This window comes from Tachypleus tridentatus, chromosome 1 (genome assembly GCF_004210375.1).
Source record: "Tachypleus tridentatus isolate NWPU-2018 chromosome 1, ASM421037v1, whole genome shotgun sequence".
Classification (NCBI taxonomy): domain Eukaryota; kingdom Metazoa; phylum Arthropoda; class Merostomata; order Xiphosura; family Limulidae; genus Tachypleus; species Tachypleus tridentatus.
The window spans coordinates 18,995,011-19,015,748 of NC_134825.1; the positions used below are offsets into that span (position 1 = coordinate 18,995,011).

The window sequence follows — 20,738 nt, forward strand, 5'->3', positions numbered from 1 at the left end:
GTTTAGTGAAATTTTAAGAAATTATTTTGATAGAGAAGATTTACCTTTTCCAGGAGAAATAAACCGTTATATAGTAACGAGTCATTATTATATGGTGAAGGCGAAAATAGAATTATGAGTTCAATATATTTCAGCAGTAGTAAAATAATACAATAATACAAGACGTCACAATTATTATGGCATTTCGGAAAATTACCTTCACACACTCATTATGGCATTACACTGTGTAACACTACACTCACTGTAGTTCTACATTGTGTAACACTACACTCACTGTAGTTCTACATTGTGTAACACTACACTCACTGTAGTTCTACATTGTGTAACACTACATTTTGCTTTAGTTCTGTACTGTATAACTCTACATCTCACTATAGTTCTACATTGTGTAACACTACACTCACTGTAGTTCTACATTGTGTAACACTACACTCACTGTAGTTCTACATTGTGTAACACTACATTTTGCTTTAGTTCTGTACTGTATAACTCTACATCTCACTATAGTTCTACATTGTGCAACACAACACTTCACTATAGTTCTAGATTGTGTAACACTACACTTCACTATAGTTCTACATTGTGTGACACTAAACTTCGCTACAATTCTACACTGTGTAACTGTACACTTTTCTATAGTTCTATATTGTACGACACTATATGTAACTATAGTTCTACACTATATAACTCTATACTTTACTATGACACCACTTAATAAAACTGTATTTTGTTTACTTTTCCCCTACCTTATACTCCACTATGAACTTATATTAGATGATCTCATTGATCAAGATTCATGTAGCATTTCTTCCACCTATCTTTCTCTTTCTATATACATTTACATTGTTTTAATGCATGTGTCATTTTTCTTTACGAACTTGATAAAATAGGATAAATTCGAAAAGTTGTAAAAACTCACTGTTTATCTAACTTCCCAAATACGCTTATTCGCGATAATGTTTAAAAACAGAGAAAAATGGTTTTGTTTTTATTTCACCTTTTTTTTTAACACAGAAAGGTTGAACATTACGCGGAATCCCTAAAAATCCCATGAAGAATTTTCTTTCCAGACAAGTTACGCCATTTCTCATTCAAGTCACTCTTACACAAAGGATTAGATTATCTTAACAGTCAACCTGACGCTATCATGATTAAGTACTTAACGTAAGAATAATTGTAGTTTGATTTGATTAGTAGAAGCTTCAATTTCGAGCTAATGCATGGCCTGAATTGTTAACAACGCATTCATTATCACATGTAGAATCCAAGGCGCAAGGCCGACAAAATGTACAAACCACAGATATAAGACTGACAGATGTCTTAAACCACAAACTTAAGGTTATGATATCACGTGTTTCTTTTCTTTTAAATAAATGTAGTATGAAAACAATATATGCGACGTTCAGGCCTAATATATAATTTGTTTGAATAAGAAAATAAGTCTGTGATATAATTAGTAAACACTTAGTTCACTGAATTGTACCGATAATTAATACCCTTGTCGTCATGCCATAATATTATTCACATTAATTATTTTATCTTAATGATAATGGGTCAAACAGACGACTTAAACGTGAATAAATATTATATATTTAAGGTTTGTTTGTAGATAAGCACGAGGCTGTGCAATGGACAAGTTTTACTCTTTTCACCACGGGTATCAAAACTCGGTTTCCAGAGTTGTAAGTTCGCCTACATATCATTTTGCGACTGGAGGAAGAGGCACAGATCCAAAGCTTATACAGTGTATAAACTACAGATTAAAGTCCTGTAAAAAGTGTAAAACGAATTACAGAATGTGTGAAACATTGATCAGCGGCTTTACAAAATGTGCAAAACATAGTCCGTAAGTTTACGTAATGTGCAAAACACAACATACGAATTTACATAAGGTATGAAGTACGAATCAAAGATTTTAAAAAAACTATCTAAACACAGATATATCTGTATGGATATACAGATTGAGAAAATGTTTGAAGTTGCACCTTAAGAGGACATATAATATGAGTTCGTTTGTTTTATACGTAATTGAATAAAAGTGCTCCAGTATCACATGAAAAGAAATATAATAGGCAAGTTGGATAATAAATCACACTGGGGTTATAGTTCGTGCTGTTTTACATGTATCGTAGTTTATCAGCTTTGTATACCTTTACTTCGTGGAAGGTAAAAGATTAATGGTAATTCTACTGAATAAATAACACCCTTATGTAACACATATATTATATTAATCACCATAGCAACCTTAAAGACTGTTTATTTGAGTCGTTTCGGTTGAACATTAATTAACTATTAATGACGTCATTTTAATCACTTCATTAATTATTTAAAAAAATGATATGCTAAGTTTTTAATATTCTGAGAATTTTAAATATTTGATATATTTTACTGTAATTCAGTTAAACTTTGATTATATAAAAATCGTAAGTCTTAATGACATTGGAACCAAGCAGTCTTGAGACATTTGACTCTAATAAAAAAGAAAGATAAAATCGAAAAATCACAATCTTTAATTTCTTTAGAATCAAAGTTCACACTTGTGATATTACACAAAACCAAGGTTCACAGTTCTGACGTTATGCAGAGAAACAAGTTTCACACTTCTAACACTCCACAGAAACAAGGTTCACACTTGTGATATTACACAAAACCAGGTTTCACAGTTCTGACGTTATGCAGAGAAACAAGTTTCACACTTCTAACACTCCACAGAAACAAGGTTCACACTTGTGATATTACACAAAACCAGGTTTCACAGTTCTGACGTTATGCACAGAAACAAGTTTCACACTTCTAACACTCCACAGAAACAAGGTTCACACTTGTGATATTACACAAAACCAGGTTTCACAGTTCTGACGTTATGCACAGAAACAAGTTTCACACTTCTAACACTCCACAGAAACAAGGTTCACACTTGTGATATTACACAAAACCAGGTTTCACAGTTCTGACGTTATGCAGAGAAACAAGTTTCACACTTCTAACACTCCACAGAAACAAGGTTCACACTTGTGATATTACACAAAACCAGGTTTCACAGTTCTGACGTTATGCACAGAAACAAGTTTCACACTTCTAACACTCCACAGAAACAAGGTTCACACTTGTGATATTACACAAAACCAGGTTTCACAGTTCTGACGTTATGCACAGAAACAAGTTTCACACTTCTAACACTCCACAGAAACAAGGTTCACACTTCTGATACGACACAAAACCAGGTTTACAGTTCTGACGTTATGCACAGAAACAAGTTTCACACTTCTAACACTCCACAGAAACAAGGTTCACACTTGTGATATTACACAAAACCAGGTTTCACAGTTCTGACGTTATGCACAGAAACAAGTTTCACACTTCTAACACTCCACAGAAACAAGGTTCACACTTGTGATATTACACAAAACCAGGGTTCACAGTTCTCACGTTATGCACACAAACAAGTTTCACACTTCTTACGCTTTACAAAGAAACAAGTTTACACTTTTCACGTTTCACAAAGAAACAGTTTTTACTGTTCTGACGCCACAAAAACAAGGCTCAAACTTCTGACGCTACAGTGAAACAATGTTCACACTTCTGAAACCACACAGAAATGAGGTTCACACTTCTAACACTACACAAAAACAAGGTTCACACTTCTAACACTATACAAAAATAATGTTTACACTTCTGCAACTACACAGAAACAAGGTTCACACTTCTAACACTACACAGAAACAAGGTTCACACTTCTAACACGACACAGAAACAAGGTTTACACTTCCAACACTACACAGAAACAAGGTTCACACTTCTAACACTACACAGAAACAAGGTTCACACTTCTAACACTACACAGAAACAAGGTCACACTTCTAACACTACACAGAAACAAGGTTTACACTTCCAACACTACACAGAAACAATGTTCACACTTCTAACACTACACAGAAACAAGGTTCACACTTCTAACACTACACAGAAACAAGGTTCACACTTCTAACACTACACAGAAACAAGGTTTACACTTCTAACACGACACAGAAACAAGGTTTACACTTCCAACATTACACAGAAACAAGGTTCACACTTCTAACACTACACAGAAACAAGGTTCACACTTCTAACACGACACAGAAACATGGTTTACACTTCCAACACTACACAGAAACAAGGTTCACACTTCTAACACTACACAGAAACAAGGTTCACACTTCTAACACTACACAGAAACAAGGTTCACACTTCTAACACGACACAGAAACAAGGTTTACACTTCCAACACTACACAGAAACAAGGTTCACACTTCCAACACTACACAGAAACAAGGTTCACACTTCTAACACTACACAGAAACAAGGTTCACACTTCTAACACTACACAGAAACAAGGTTCACACTTCTAACACTACACAGAAACAAAGTTCACACTTCTGTTTCTTCACTCAACATCTTCACAGACAGAAGAAACAATTATATATTTAGATGAAAGAAGGACAACCTGTTTAGGCATTTTTGTCATAATTACAACACAAAAGCTAACGTATCATGTGTTTTCATTTATAAAGAATTTGAACAAGAGTTATAATAAAAATAGAAAATATCAGGTTTTATATACACAAGTTTTAGGCTTACCACGAAAACACATGATAAGTAAAAGTTAAAATAGTAGCTACATTTCTTAGGCTAAAATTTCTCTTTGTTCTTCCTTGCTAGTCTATAGGATTTCTACTTACGTCTAACTAAAGTTGCATATTCATATGCACTTTAACTTACCGTTTACAAAGTTTTAATGTACTGAGGTTTTCTTATTGCTTAAAGCTAGAAGCTCTTGTGAATTTCATCAGAAATTATCCAGTTTTTTAATATTTAGTTATTTTTATAGCTAATTAATTAGGTTTCAAATGTTCTATCCAGAGTATAAAAGAAATGCTAAGAATTATCCGATGACACACGTTATGGAACAATGTTTCCTTTAGTTTATGTGTCTTATAAAATTCTCTGTTGAATTATATCTTATTAAAAATTCAGTGTCAACAAACATTCATAAACATGTATATACTATTATCATGAAAGAAAATGTCACTACAGTTACTACTTATTGGTTATATGACCATAATCAACGATTTTTCACAACGAGATATTGTAGAGACGTAGTGTAATTCTTACGTGGTTTAACAATTTGTAATTGTTATGACTAATCAGAATTCGCTCCCCTTTCAATTTGTCGTAAGGGTAATAAAGAAAGAAATTATTATATGGTTATGTATGTAGAAAGGTTTTTACCTTATAATTTTTAATCCCAGTTCTTTTTTGTGTAATAGTTTATGTCAACTAATCGAAGGCATCTTGTCTTTCTTAATCCTCAGAACTTCCTAAACCTTTGCTAATAACAAAATAAAAATAACTTTATTTTTTAGAATATCATGTTTAGTTATCTGTATTTGAATAAACGTAGAGTAATAAAAACATGAAAATACATTCAGCTCACATCCGCCCGGCATGGCCAGGTTGCTTTTCAAGTACTCGACTCGTAATCTGAGAGTCGCGGGTTCGAATCCCCGTCGCACCAAAGCATGCTCGCCCTTTCAGCCGTGAGGACGTTATAAAGTGACAGTCAATTCTACTGCTCGTTGGTAAAAGAGTAGCCCAAGAGTTGGCGGTGGATAGTGATGACTAGCTGTCTTCCCTCTAGTCTTACACTGCTAAATTAGGGACGGCTAGCGCAGCTAGCCCTTGTGTCTTTTACCCGAGGGTCGCGAGTTCGAATCCCCGTCGCACCAAAACATGCTCGGGTTCAGCCGCAAGAGCGTTAAAATGTGCGGTCAATTCCACTATTCGTTGGTAAAAGAGTAGCCCAAGAGATGGCGGTGGGTGGTAATGACTAGCTGCCTTCCCCTAGTCTTACACTTCTAAATTAGGGACGGCTAGCGAAGATAGCCCTCGTGTAGCTTCGCGCGAAATTAAAAATCAAACAAACTGTTAGTACGCTACTAGAAATAAATACATTTGTAAACGGTATGATGCCTGGAGTGATTGTTAAACATATATGCCCTTTATTTATTTCTGCTTTAACATATATGTATTTTTTTTTTAAAATATTTAGGAGCCAATTCAACGAGTTTAGTTCTAAAATATATAGAGTTTTGGCTTAGTTTGTTTAGTGTTTCGCGCAAAGCTACACGAGGCCTACTTACGTTAGCCGTTCCTAACTTAGCTGTCGAAGATTAGACGGAAGACAACAGCTAGTTATCACTATCCACCCCCAGATCTTGGCCTACTTTTTTACCACGAAAAGTGTAATTAATCGTCACATTATAACGTCCCCATGGCTGGAAGATCGAGCATGATTGGTGAAATGGGTGTGAGAATTTTCGACCGGTAGTTTTCAACTCGAGCGCCTTAACCACCCAGCCATGAAATGTCTTTCACCGAAGAGATCTTTATCGTAGAAGTAATAAAGTACTAATTAGAATATTGTTTATTTTTTATTGCTTTAAGCCTTGATTATTAGACCTTTCAGATTCCTCAATTTCTGTGGAAAAAAATTTTTTTAACCTGTCTTCACTTCAATGGAAGCCATCAGCTTCAACGTTTATCTTATTTCTACCATAAAGACGTACGTGTCTGTTTCTGGCTTTCATTTATTTTTCATATTATTGTACTTCAGGTTTCTACGTACCGAGATTTCTTCTATAGTGTTTATTTTTTTACTATCCGATTGCGTTACTTCAACATAGTGAATATAGAACAATTATTACCAAAGTGTGATTTCTTAACGAGAAAAGTGTAATGTTTTGTGTTTGTATTTAAACAAATTCAGTCTTTCTTAAATATCTTCTCTTCATGTCAAGAATGTTACCAGCGCCTGCTTCGTTATATATTATTTTAGTAAAGATTTGTTTGTTTGTTTGTTTGTTTGTTTTGGAATTTCGCACAAAGCTACTCGAGGGCTATCTGTGCTAGCCGACCCTAATTTAGCAGTGTAAGACTAGAGGGAAGGCAGCTAGTCATCACCACCTACCGGCAACTCTTGGGCTACTCTTTTACCAACGAATAGTGGGATTAACCGTCACATTATACACCCCCACGGCTGGGAGGGCGAGCATGTTTAGCGCGACGCGGGCGCGAACCCGCGACCCTCGGATTACGAGTCGCACGCCTTACGCGCTTGGCCATGCCAGGCCTTTTGTAAAGAGATTACGTCTGAGTAAAAACAGTGATAATTAAAATCATGCTTAAAATCCTTCAGGCTACGCTTCAGGATAAACGCAGGTGTAATGCAGTATACAGAAAGACCCTTATGAAACTAGCAGTGTGTACTGGTTTCATTCATTACCAATATCATTTTGCATCTGAAAGAAATATTGGGTTCCTGTGCTTGTTTTTTGAAACACGGTTTATTTTTTTAAAAAACAAAGACAGATTGGGTTATATGCTGTGACACCGCGGTGAATCAAAATCCGGATTTTATTGTTTAAGTCCGCAGACTTTCGACTGTCCCAATGTGATGTCTTGAAGTTTGAACCCAATACTTACCAGGCTTAGTTATAACTGAAACACCAACTTAAAAGTACTCTTACGAACGTAGAAGTAACCATAAATGTGACTGCGTGGATATGTACTAATATAACATCCAAATGCGTTGGATATTAATATGATTGAGAAAAAACGATAAATATGGATTATGATACCCATTACTAAAATAACTCATTAACTATTCTTGTTCAAAGTTATCAAGGGAAAATCTACAAAGAAAAGGAAAAAAGAAAACCCATTTTCTAACACACTTTTAAAAATACCATGTGTGATTTTGTAGCAGACAAATAGAAAAATTGAATGAACAAAATACCATACAAACCTGGAAACACAAGACTCAAAATATAAGTGAATATTAACCCAAAAAGAAACATAATAAACTTCTATCTTTAACGGAGGAAAATGTAGTCAGAGCTTCTTCATGTAATTTTATTACTGTGATTATTCCACATATCTTCGACTTCATTAGGTAAACATCCACAATGTCGGATTATTATTTGTGAATGGTAACATTTTAATATGTTTTTTTTTTAATTTCGCTTAAAGATACACGAGGGCTATATGTGCTAGCCGTCCCTAATTTTGAAGTGTAGGACTAGAGGGAATGCAGCTAGTCATCACCACCCACCGCCAACTCCTGGGCTACTCTTTTACTAACAAATAATGGGATTGACCGTGACTTTATAACACCCCGATGGCTGAAAGGTCGAGTATGTTTGGAGCAACGGGGATTCGAACTCGCAACATTAAGATGACGAGTCGAGCGCCTTAACCACCTGATCATGATTGGCCTTTATAATATGATTCCGTTTATTTGACTATTAGCGTTTTTCAAAGGCAGTTTTAAGAAAAGCAAATTAAGTAATACCGACAAACCTAGTTTCATTGTATTTGAGGCCGGCTACGTAATACCGACAAGGCTTGTTTTATTGTATATCAGGACGCATGGTATGGGTATTAACACTTTTACTAAGTAGGGAAATAAATATAAATAAATGCAAAATGAAAGAAGACATACTTATACAATAACTAAAACCAAAATTAAACCAATATAAACTTTTATACCTATACTAATTAATAACCCAACATCTAATTGCAACGCCACCTACACGTTAATACTCTCGTCCGTAACGCAAAGGCAAGTTGCAAACTCTCTCTTTGTTACCTGAAGATGACCTAAGAGGGCCGAAACCTTGTTCTCTGCTTTATTAGTAAAAGTGTTAATACCCATACTAGCCGTTCTGAGATAATTTTTTTACTTCAAGTAGGTTTCTCGTCATCACGGAAAGCTAGTTTCAGTTTGAACTTAAGTTTGTCTGAATATATCTATTTAAATGATGTGAAGACATTTTCTCAATAACTCATGTTTTGTTCTTCTAAAATCCGTTTATTAAAATTCATTTTTTTTCTAAAAACCTTCACTAATATATAAAAAATATTATAAACAAATTCTTGCTTTTTATCAAGCCCCCCGCTAGTACAGCGGTATGTCTTCGGATTTACAACGCAAAATCAGAGGTTCAATTCCCCTCGGTGGGCTCATCAGATAGCCCGACGTGGCTTTACTATAAGAAAACACACACACTTTATATCAAAATATAATCTAAACAAATTGTTTTTCTCAATGTAAAAATGAATAAACAATTAAAATAAAACAAAAATTTAATTAATTATTTTCATTATTTAGGCCTAAATAAAGATTGAAAATGTCTCGAATAAATGTGCTTATGGTAAACTTCTCACTTCATTCCAACAGAAACTTTCCCCCCATTATAACTCTTTACATAATTCCAACAGAAACTTTCCACTCGTTATAACTCTTTACATAATTCCGACAGAAACTTTCCACTCGTTATAACTCTTTACATAATTCCGACAGAAACTTTCCACTCGTTATAACTCTTTACATAATTCCAACAGAAACTTTCCACTCGTTATAACTCTTTACATAATTCCAACAGAAACTTTCCACTCGTTATAACTCTTTACATAATTCCAACAGAAACTTTCCACTCGTTATAACTTTTTACATAATTCCAACAGAAACTTTCCACTCGTTATAACTTTTTACATAATTCCAACAGAAACTTTCCACTCGTTATAACTCTTTACATAATTCCGACAGAAACTTTCCACTCGTTATAACTCTTTACATAATTCCAACAGAAACTTTCCACTCGTTATAACTTTTTACATAATTCCAACAGAAACTTTCCACTCGTTATAACTCTTTACATAATTCCAACAGAAACTTTCCACTCGTTATAACTTTTTACATAATTCCAACAGAAACTTTCCACTCGTTATAACTCTTTACATAATTCCAACAGAAACTTTCCACTCGTTATAACTCTTTACATAATTCCGACAGAAACTTTCCACTCGTTATAACTCTTTACATAATTCCAGCAGAAACTTTCCACTCGTTATAACTCTTTACATAATTCCAACAGAAACTTTCCACTCGTTATAACTCTTTACATAATTCCAACAGAAACTTTCCACTCGTTATAACTCTTTACATAATTCCAACAGAAACTTTCCACTCGTTATAACTCTTTACATAATTCCAACAGAAACTTTCCACTCGTTATAACTCTTTACATAATTCCAACAGAAACTTTCCACTCGTTATAACTCTTTACATAATTCCAACAGAAACTTTCCACTCGTTATAACTTTTTACATAATTCCAACAGAAACTTTTCAGTCGTTGTAACTTGTTAAGTCACAACAACAAATACTTTCTTCACTCTATTATGTTTTACGACTTATGTCGCTTTAGCAGATACTTAATTTCACACTATCCTAATCGTCATAAAAGTTACGTAATTCAATAGAAGTATTTAAAACATGTTATGTTGTTTGAACAGCAACCCGCACAATATACCACTGGTTTTGACTTCTTGTTTTCAATAGAAACCTCCATTGTCTACTAAAATTATAACTTACTGTCTAATTTAAACAGAACTTTCATCAGTCTACTGTCTACACTTCATAACTCATTATGCCGTTTCAGAATAAACTTCCACTGTCTACTGTTAGTTATAACTAACGCCGTCTAACATGCACTTCCTCAATGTACTACCAAATATAGCTACTTACTTCGTCTGAACAAGCACTTCCTATCACTGATGCTTATTACGGTTTATTACATTATTTCAATAGAAACTTCTTTTGATTACATCTCATTACGTCTCGTGACATCACTCCAACAGAATCTCCTTTACTTTTTTAACATTAACTTCCTTACACGTAATTTTATTTATATTTTAAGCATATTAAATCTACCAATGTCAAACTAATATTTTTCATTTGTATTTACTCATAACGTTTTTTAATAGTTAAGAAGCTATTATAGCATATAAGATATCAAGATTTTGTGGTTAGATTACAAAAAGTAAGATCACCGAAACTGGTAAGGCCCAGTATATTACTTTGTAAAGAACATGCACTGTATGCTTTTACCTTTAAATTATTGTCATCACTGTTAGCGTTTCGTTGTGTTGACGTTTTTCTAAGTATCTTAAAGATAAAGGTAGTTTCATTAATCGGTTACTTTTTAATGTTTCTAAAGACGTATTAATTAGGCCCGGCATGGCCGGGTGGATAAGGCACTCGACTGGTAATCTGAGGGTCGCGGATTCGAATCCCTGTCGCACCAAACATGCTCGCCCTTTCAGCCGTGGGAGCGTTCTAATGTAACTGCCAATCCCACTATTCGTTGGTAAAAGAGTGGCCCAAGAGTTGTCGGTGGGTGGTGATGACTAGTTTCCTTCCCTCTAGCCTTACACTGCAAAATTAGGGATAGCTAGCGCAGATAGCCCTTGTGTAACTTTGCCCGAAATTCAAGACAAACCAAACACATTGATTGGTTGCTGTATAACATATATACAATATTGCGTTCCAGCGACTTTACATAAAAGAGTAAGATACAATTTAACTTATCTTTTAAAAGTTCTTGTACCTAGGTTCGAACACGGACGAACAACCTTTGATTACTGTATATATTATTACTATTATTATTTCATTTCTCTTAAACTTCACACATATATACATTCTGGAATCAAAATTCTATATGACACTGCCTTCAGAAATGGTAATAATTAATTTTTAGATAACACTTCAAACATTACTCCCTTTACAGACCGTAATTATACGCTCATAAAATAATACCGTATTTGAAGTTTCTATATAATATGAAACTGTCATACCAGACTGTAATATTATGATCACATACCAAACACTACCAGTCAATGACTTAGTACAAGTTATTGCTAAGTTTTATATAGTACTGGACACGCCACTGTCTCAATAGAACATAAAACATCCGTAGACCATTCTTAACAGAACATATTACATGACTTTTATATAGCATTGCTTAAACAGCTGTATTATTTAAGTTCTATATGAATTGTACGTAATACTTATTAAACAACAATAAACATGACATTACTATATCATGATTACTGGGCTTGATGCAGCATTTTATACAAATGTACTCTTATAGAATGCTATCTCTGGTTCTATACAACATTCTATACTACCTTGCTTTTGAATTTCGCGCAAAGCTACATGAGGGCTATCTGCAATAACCGTCTCTAATTTAGCAGTCTAAGACTAGAGGGAAGGCAGCTAGGCATCACCACCCACCGCCAACTCTTAGGCTACTTTTTTACCAACGAATAGTGGGATTGACCATCACATTATAACGTCCTCACGGCTTAAAAGGCAAGGATGTTTGATGCGACGGGGATTTAAACTCGCGACCCTTAGATTACGAATCGAACGCCTTAACCACCTGGCCATGCCATGCCTGTCTGTAATACCTGGCTTTAATGTAATATAATATCTCGCTTCATAGAGATTTTCGTTAGACACAGCAGTTCTTATGCATCACTGTGTATGATGCTATAATAACAAACCTGAATATCTGAAATCTATAAAGTGCTCTATACTGCACTTACTTAACAGGTTTTAGTATCTGGCTTCAACACAACATTTCATACAACACTGATTTAATACGCTTAAAAATATAACTTACATTCAATTTATTTTTCGACACTGGTTTAACATACGTTACTATCTGACTTTCATACAACTCTCCGTTAGAGACTGGCTTAAAAGTCTAATACTTGGCTTCTATACAATTCACTGTCGAATATGTTCTGATACCTAGCTTCTGTCTAATGCCCTGTACTGCATGGGCTTAACATACATGAATACCTGATTTCTATACAATCCGTGCAAAACTGGCTTAACAAAATATAATACTTGACTTCTTTACAATTCGCTGTACGACGCTAACTTAACATGTTCTGACATCTGGTTTCTATCAGTTATATCTGAAACTGATTCAATAGAAAATATATCTTCTTTTATCAAAGAAGATATTATCTTTATTATCTTTACCCACCTATGATTTATTATTAAAACTCGTTTCATCTTATTTATAAACTTGTGCTGATTTTTAACATATCATTACATTTGTCGCTTATTCTGTGCCACGTTATTGGATTCTTTTATGATCTCTTCCTTAATTGAATGCGATATTTTCTTAAGGCCTGGCATAGCCGAGCGCGTAAGGCGTGCGACTCGTAATCCGAGGGTCGCGGGTTCGCGCCCGAGTCGCCCTAAACATGCTCGCCCTCCCAGCCGTGGGGGTGTATAATGTGACGGTCAATCCCACTATTCGTTGGTAAAAGAGTAGCCCAAGAGTTGGCGGTGGGTGGTGATGACTAGCTGCCTTCCCTCTAGTCTTACACTGCTAAATTAGGGACGGCTAGCACAGATAGCCCTCGAGTAGTTTTGTGCGAAATTCCAAAACAAACAAACCTTAATAGAATGAGGAACTAAACGAACAGATCTAGTAGTTCGTTTAGTAAATTTAATATGTTTTGTAATGTATTTCAGTATGTGGCCCATAGCACATAAAAATCATATATTGGATTGTTAAATAATCTTTGCAAGCTTTAGGAGATGTCCCAATGAAATTGTGCCTATTAAAATCTGTTATTTTCTGTGAGACTTTGATGTGACTATCGACCAAAACAAGATCGGTTGTGTTTCAATGTTCTTCAGTCATTTGTGTTTTGTTTAAAATGGAGCGCGCGAAAAATAAGAATAACCAATGAAAAATGAGATCCCGCTAGGCTAGCTAACACTTCTAAATTGAAGATTTACACAACCATCCATGTGTTGGTGGTGTACCAACATATGAAACATTTTCATTTAAGAACCTGTCAGAATATTTTGTTACAGAGTTGGTAAAACAGATACACAGGGAAAATCTTTGACTTTTCGGGGCATTTTTACTATCACTAGCACCACTTTGTGAAGCTTGTCAGTGTGAGTAAGCCTTAGGCGTATTTTCTTTAACAATCACTCCAGGCATCATACCGTTTACAAATGTATTTATTTCTAGTAGCGTTCTAACAGTTTGTTTGATGTTGATTTTTAATTTCGCGCGAAGCTACTCGAGGGCTATCTTCGCTAGCCGTCCCTTATTTAGCAGTGTAAGACTAGAGGGAAGGCAGCTAGTCATCACCACTCACCCACAACGAATTCTTGGGCTACTCTTTTACCAAAAAATAGTGGGATTGAACTTAACTTTATAACGACCTCACTGCTGTTCAGTGTCATTAAGCCTTAATTTGATGGTTTATATCAGTATCTTTCTTTCTATGGTTCATACGATATGTTCATCACGTTCGTTGTAAATATTGTATTTTTTTACGTTATTTATGCTCAGTTATATGTTATTTCAAATTACGACTGTAAAGAAACTTACTGCTCTTATGTATTATTTTACTTATATCATGTCCCTGTGCTATAAAGTCTCGTGTTCGTCTTCTTTATTGTACTTAATTTGTATTGTCATGCGTAATGTCTTCTTATATACGTATATTCATTATGTTTACTTCGTGTGTCTATTTTACTTCACTCCATGTTTATTCTGTTCATTATGTTTACTTCGTGTGTCTATTTTATTTCACTCCATGTTTACTTTGTTTATCTTGCTTATTTTCATTTTTCTAATTTACTTCACTCCATGTTTATTCTGTAAATTTTACTTAGTTTAATGTTTCTATTTTACTTCACTTTATGATGGTAAAGTCCGTTATCCTTACTTTCATGTTATATTTTACTTCACTCCATATTAATCAAGTCCATTATACTTACTTTCATGTTATCTTTTACTTCATTCCATGTTAATCAAGTCCATTATACTAACTTTCATGTTATATTTTACTTCACTCCACATTAATCAAGTCCATTATACTTACTTTCATGTTATATTTTACTTCACTCCATTTTAATCAAGTCCATTATACTTACTTTCATGTTATATTTTACTTCACTCCACATTAATCAAGTCCATTATACTTACTTTCATGTTATATTTTACTTCACTCCATGTTAATCAAGTCCATTATACTTACTTTCATGTTATATTTTACTTCACTCCACATTAATCAAGTCCATTATACTTACTTTCATGTTATATTTACTTCACTCCATGTTAATCAAGTCCATTATACTTACTTTCATGTTATATTTTACTTCACTCCACATTAATCAAGTCCATTATACTTACTTTCATGTTATATTTTACTTCACTCCACATTAATCAAGTCCATTATACTTACTTTCATGTTATATTTTACTTCACTCCACATTAATCAAGTCCATTATACTTACTTTCATGTTATATTTTACTTCACTCCATGTTAATCAAGTCCATTATACTTACTTTCATGTTATATTTTACTTCACTCTATATTAATCAAGTCCATTATGCTTACTTTCATGTTATATTTTACTTCACTCCACATTAATCAAGTCCATTATACTTACTTTCATGTTATATTTTACTTCACTCCACATTAATCAAGTCCATTATACTTACTTTCATGTTATATTTTACTTCACTCCACATTAATCAAGTCCATTATACTTACTTTCATGTTATATTTTACTTCACTCCATGTTAATCAAGTCCATTATACTTACTTTCATTTTATATTTTACTTCACTCTATATTAATCAAGTCCATTATGCTTACTTTCATGTTATATTTTACTTCACTCCACATTAATCAAGTCCATTATACTTACTTTCATGTTATATTTTACTTTACTCCACATTAATCAAGTCCATTATACTTACTTTCATGTTATATTTTACTTCACTCCATGTTAATCAAGTCCATTATACTTACTTTCATGTTATATTTTACTTCACTCTATATTAATCAAGTCCATTATGCTTACTTTCATGTTATATTTTACTTCACCCCACATTAATCAAGTCCATTATACTTACTTTCATGTTATATTTTACTTCACTCCACATTAATCAAGTCCATTATACTTACTTTCATGTTATATTTTACTTCACTCCACATTAATCAAGTCCATTATACTTACTTTCATGTTATATTTTACTTCACTCCATGTTAATCAAGTCCATTATACTTACTTTCATTTTATATTTTACTTCACTCTATATTAATCAAGTCCATTATGCTTACTTTCATGTTATATTTTACTTCACTCCACATTAATCAAGTCCATTATACTTACTTTCATGTTATATTTTACTTTACTCCACATTAATCAAGTCCATTATACTTACTTTCATGTTATATTTTACTTCACTCCATGTTAATCAAGTCCATTATACTTACTTTCATGTTATATTTTACTTCACTCTATATTAATCAAGTCCATTATGCTTACTTTCATGTTATATTTTACTTCACCCCACATTAATCAAGTCCATTATACTTACTTTCATGTTATATTTTACTTCACTCCATATTAATCAAGTCCATTATGCTTACTTTCATGTTATATTTTACTTCACTCCATATTAATCAAGTCCATTATGCTTACTTTCATGTTATATTTTACTTCACCCATATTAATCAAGTCCATTATGCTTACTTTCATGTTATATTTTACTTCACTCCATATTAATCAAGTCCATTATGCTTACTTTCATGTTATATTTTACTTCACTCCATATTAATCAAGTCCATTATGCTTACTTTCATGTTATATTTTACTTCACTCCATATTAATCAAGTCCATTATGCTTACTTTCATGTTATATTTTACTTCACCCATATTAATCAAGTCCATTATGCTTACTTTCATGTTATATTTTACTTCACTCCATATTAATCAAGTCCATTATGCTTACTTTCATGTTATATTTTACTTCACTCCATGTTAATCAAGTCCATTATGCTTACATTATACTTTATGCACTAAACTATTATTTCATGTCTTTGTACGTATTGTTTCAAGATATTTCGTTTTTGTACTTAATATTACACATTTCCGCTACGATATATTTACTGTACCGTACCTATGACCTGGTACAAATAAAGAAACACTTATTTAACTATAACAACTCTCACACTTGGAAAAAAGAAGCTTTATACTGGCGTCCAAAATAAACAATTAACTGTTTCTTCCACAGTAATGGATAACAAAACATTTCTGTTGCAACAAGGCTATATTTATTTGTATTTGTTTGTTTTGGAATTTCGCACAAAGCTCCTCGAGGGCTATCTGTGCTAGCCGTCCCTAATTTAGTAGTGTAAGACTAGAGGGAAGGCAGCTAGTCATCACCACCCACCGCCAACTCTTGGGCTACTCTTTTACCAACGAGTGGTGGGATTGACCGTCACATTATAACGCCCACACGGCTGGGAGGGCGAGCATGTTTGTCGCGACTCGGGCGCGAACCCGCGACCCTCAGATTACGAAGCGCACGCCTTAACGCGCTAGGCCATGCTAGGCCCCATTTATTTGTAAAATGTATTCTTTCACTAAGTATTCAAATCTCTTTGACGATAAATTTTACTAAATATTTGAAAAATTTTAAAGCTAAAAATTGAAGATATGATTGCTAAAGACGTTACCTTCCAGACGTTTTCTCATGACCGACTTGGAATCACTTATTGGAATGGAAAAAAAACTGATGTACGGTTTACTATTCGATGAATTTATTGAAAGCTCTTCGACCTCTGAAGTTATGAATACTTGTATTTGAGAATATTCATACTTAAGTTTTGCAACTCAGTTGTAATTTCTTTAGAGAATGAATAGCGTGCCTCGCGAGCCGTCGTTGTTTGCACAAGCCAACTTTGCGTGACGCTGTCTGCCGACGCTCGACGAACGAACAACGGAGCATGAGTGATTATTTTGGAGATGTCAAACCAAGAAGCTCGTGATAATATTGCCATAGCAACAGTTGTGACAGCTCTTTGGTGCTCATGACCACGTGCGCAAAAGGGATCTTGTACCACATAACTTTGTGTATACGTTCTTATAGATGATGTCATTCTGTTGATTCAAGTTTTTGTCGGTGGGTGTTGTTCTTTTTTCTCAAGGACTATCAGAAAGAATGTATCTGTTTCCTATGTTATTATCTGTTTGAACAGAATACTTCAATACCGGCTTTTCTATCTTCTGACTTTCGTGAAAACATCCTTCGTTCGGGAACAAAACGCTTTTCTTATGAATTTCAAATATAAAGCAAATAATCAATGATTTGTTATCAGAATCAAACAACTCGCATTCTTCTTCGTCTACGATGCTTCAGATCAAACAACACAATCTTTCCTCTTTATCTAAGAGGTCTTGGTAAATTAGTTTTTATGATATTATAATTCACATTAAGTTTAATCTGCTGAAATCAATGTCTTGATGCCTTGGACACGTTTTTGTTTATCCTAGATTTTCTTAGACGCATTATCCTAGGTGTCGTGGGTGTGTTTGTATTTTCTAGCATTGCCAATTGTATAATCAGCTTTGCTTCACTGGCTTAGAGGTGTTTTTGTCTTTTAAGTTGTGAAATGAACATGACATCGTAACAAGTTTCAGTACCTCTGGTTTAGAGGGGTCTGTTTCTTGTGAGACATTATTTGAAATCAATAAATAGTGAAAATTCTTCGTATGTAACCAATATCATATGTACATTAAATTACGCGTTTCTGTTTTGTAATAAATAATAAAATGAAGCATATTTTTATTATGGTCCTAAATATGTTTATTACTTCTCTTAAACACTTTCCTGATAAGCTTGTGGTAGTTACGATGAAGCTGTAAATGCTAGTATCCAACATGATTGTTATATTTACTTTCTTAATATAGTGAACATTTAAATTGAGCTAAAGTTTAAGTTACGTTGTAGTTTGATTCTTTAACAAGCTAATTTATCGGATTTTAAGCCCATTTGAGACTGCATTTGATTCGTTTCTTTAGTTCTATAAGCTGACGGTTTAAATGTCATAATCAGACTATTATGATACGGTGAGCTAAGACTATGTTTTCGTTCGATGAGCATAGTAAAGGCTAAACATCCTGATGTACCTACATTGAGTTGCTTAGTTTGGTAGAGTGCCTTTATGGTGAGCACGAACGCAGTTTCTAATCTTGTTTGTTTGTTTGTTTTGGAATTTCGCGCAAAGCTACAGGAGGGCTATCTGCGCTAGCCGTCCCTAATTTAGTAGTGTAAGACTAGAGGGAAGGCAACTCTTGGGCTACTCTTTTACTGACGAATAGTGGGACTGACCGTAACATTATAACGCCTCCAAGACTGAAAGGGCGAGCATGTTTGGTATGATGGGGATTCGAACCAGCGACTCTCAGATCACGAGTCGTACGCCTTAACCATCTGGCCATGCCAAGCCTGAGTTTTTAGTCTAAATCCATCTTTGTTTTCATATCTTTAGCAAATATACAAAAAATACTCGCAGTTGAGTGCTCCAATCAAACATGTTTTTAACCAGTTAAAATCTAAGTGACTGGATATCGCTCCAATATATATATATATATTTATATTTAAAAATTTCAGTTACTCACCCCACTGGCTCAGCGGCATGTCTGCGGACTTACTATTCTAGTAATTGGGTTTCGATACCCGTGGTGGGCAGAGCACACATAGTTTATTGTGTAGCTTTGTGCTTAATTACAAATAAAACTTCAGTCGTATTAGTGTCAGAAACTTGTGATTAGTATAGAATATTTGTAATAACTAAAGAAACTAATATACTTAAAACTACAATTTGAATTTTTTTTGAAAAATATGAAACCTAAAACTCCTGCATGTTTTTAAAAGGTTTCGGGGAAAATATCTTCCTGTTAAAAATACAGTAAATAAACTTTATCAGTGTTTCCCAGATTTTGTTCTACCATCTTTCATTTCTCAAAAGCACGATCTTTTTAATCCATCTATAATGTATCGACGTAAGTACATTTCTTCAAAGGTTTACATAGATCATACACTTAGAAAAACACAAGGTCAAAACAGCAACATAAAGGCTAGGACTAAAACTGTCTGCAAATTTGTTTGCTGTTAGGCACAAAGTGATACAAAAAGCAACTCCTGCTGTGCAAACTACGTGAATCGAAACCCTGTTTTTCATCATAAGCCCTCAGACTCACTGCTGAGCCACTAAAAGTCACGTCTGCAGAAAAAGGCGCCACGTAGCGGTAATAATGCTAGCGAGGCTAGTGTGTAAAGGTAACGATCAAAATATAGAGAAAGCAAAATCAACCAACTAAAGTAAATATATCTCACGAATCAAAAAATCACGAAACCATATACTGCTGCATACCATATATTCCTGACATCAGCAAACAAATAACCAACATTTGGCAAAAACTAGTAACAAAATATGACATTCCAGTAAATACCAAATGTATTCAAAACCTAGGCACAAAACTGAGGTCTATACTATGTAAAAACTACACTGACAAACACCACACCAACATTATTTATAAAATACAATGTGATAACTGCCACGACTTCTATATTGGAGAAACAAGTAGAAAAGAAACAAGTATATATATATACATATATATATATAAAATAAAATAACTAAAGATATATAATTTAAAAACACTCAACAATGATTAAATGTTAATACAGTGAAATCCATTTATAAAACAACTGTGTGTAAAATTTACAAATTTAAGATAATCTAAGAAACGATTTTCGAAATTTTTTTTTCGTTTAATGAACATTTCGGATGTCACTTCTGCCTATACATTCATTTAATTCTGTTCCAACACAATATGGCGCTGAGACTGATACGACTGTTATTCATTTAATTCTGTTCCAACACAATATGGCGCTGAGACTGATACGACTGTTATTCATTTAATTCTGTTCCAACACAATATGGCGCTGAGACT

General features: G+C 33.9%; 1 protein-coding gene across 1 annotated transcript in view; it reads right to left on the minus strand.

Moving 5' to 3' along the window:
• Window positions 1-17,695, minus strand: part of LOC143244137 (dipeptidyl peptidase 4-like) — a 334,696-nt gene extending 317,001 nt beyond the window's left edge. The window contains exon 1 of the mRNA XM_076488283.1: window positions 17,459-17,695. The gene's annotated coding sequence lies outside the window, so the exon portion shown is untranslated. The remainder of the gene's footprint in view (window positions 1-17,458) is intronic.
• Between the last annotated feature and the right edge of the window lie 3,043 nt (window positions 17,696-20,738).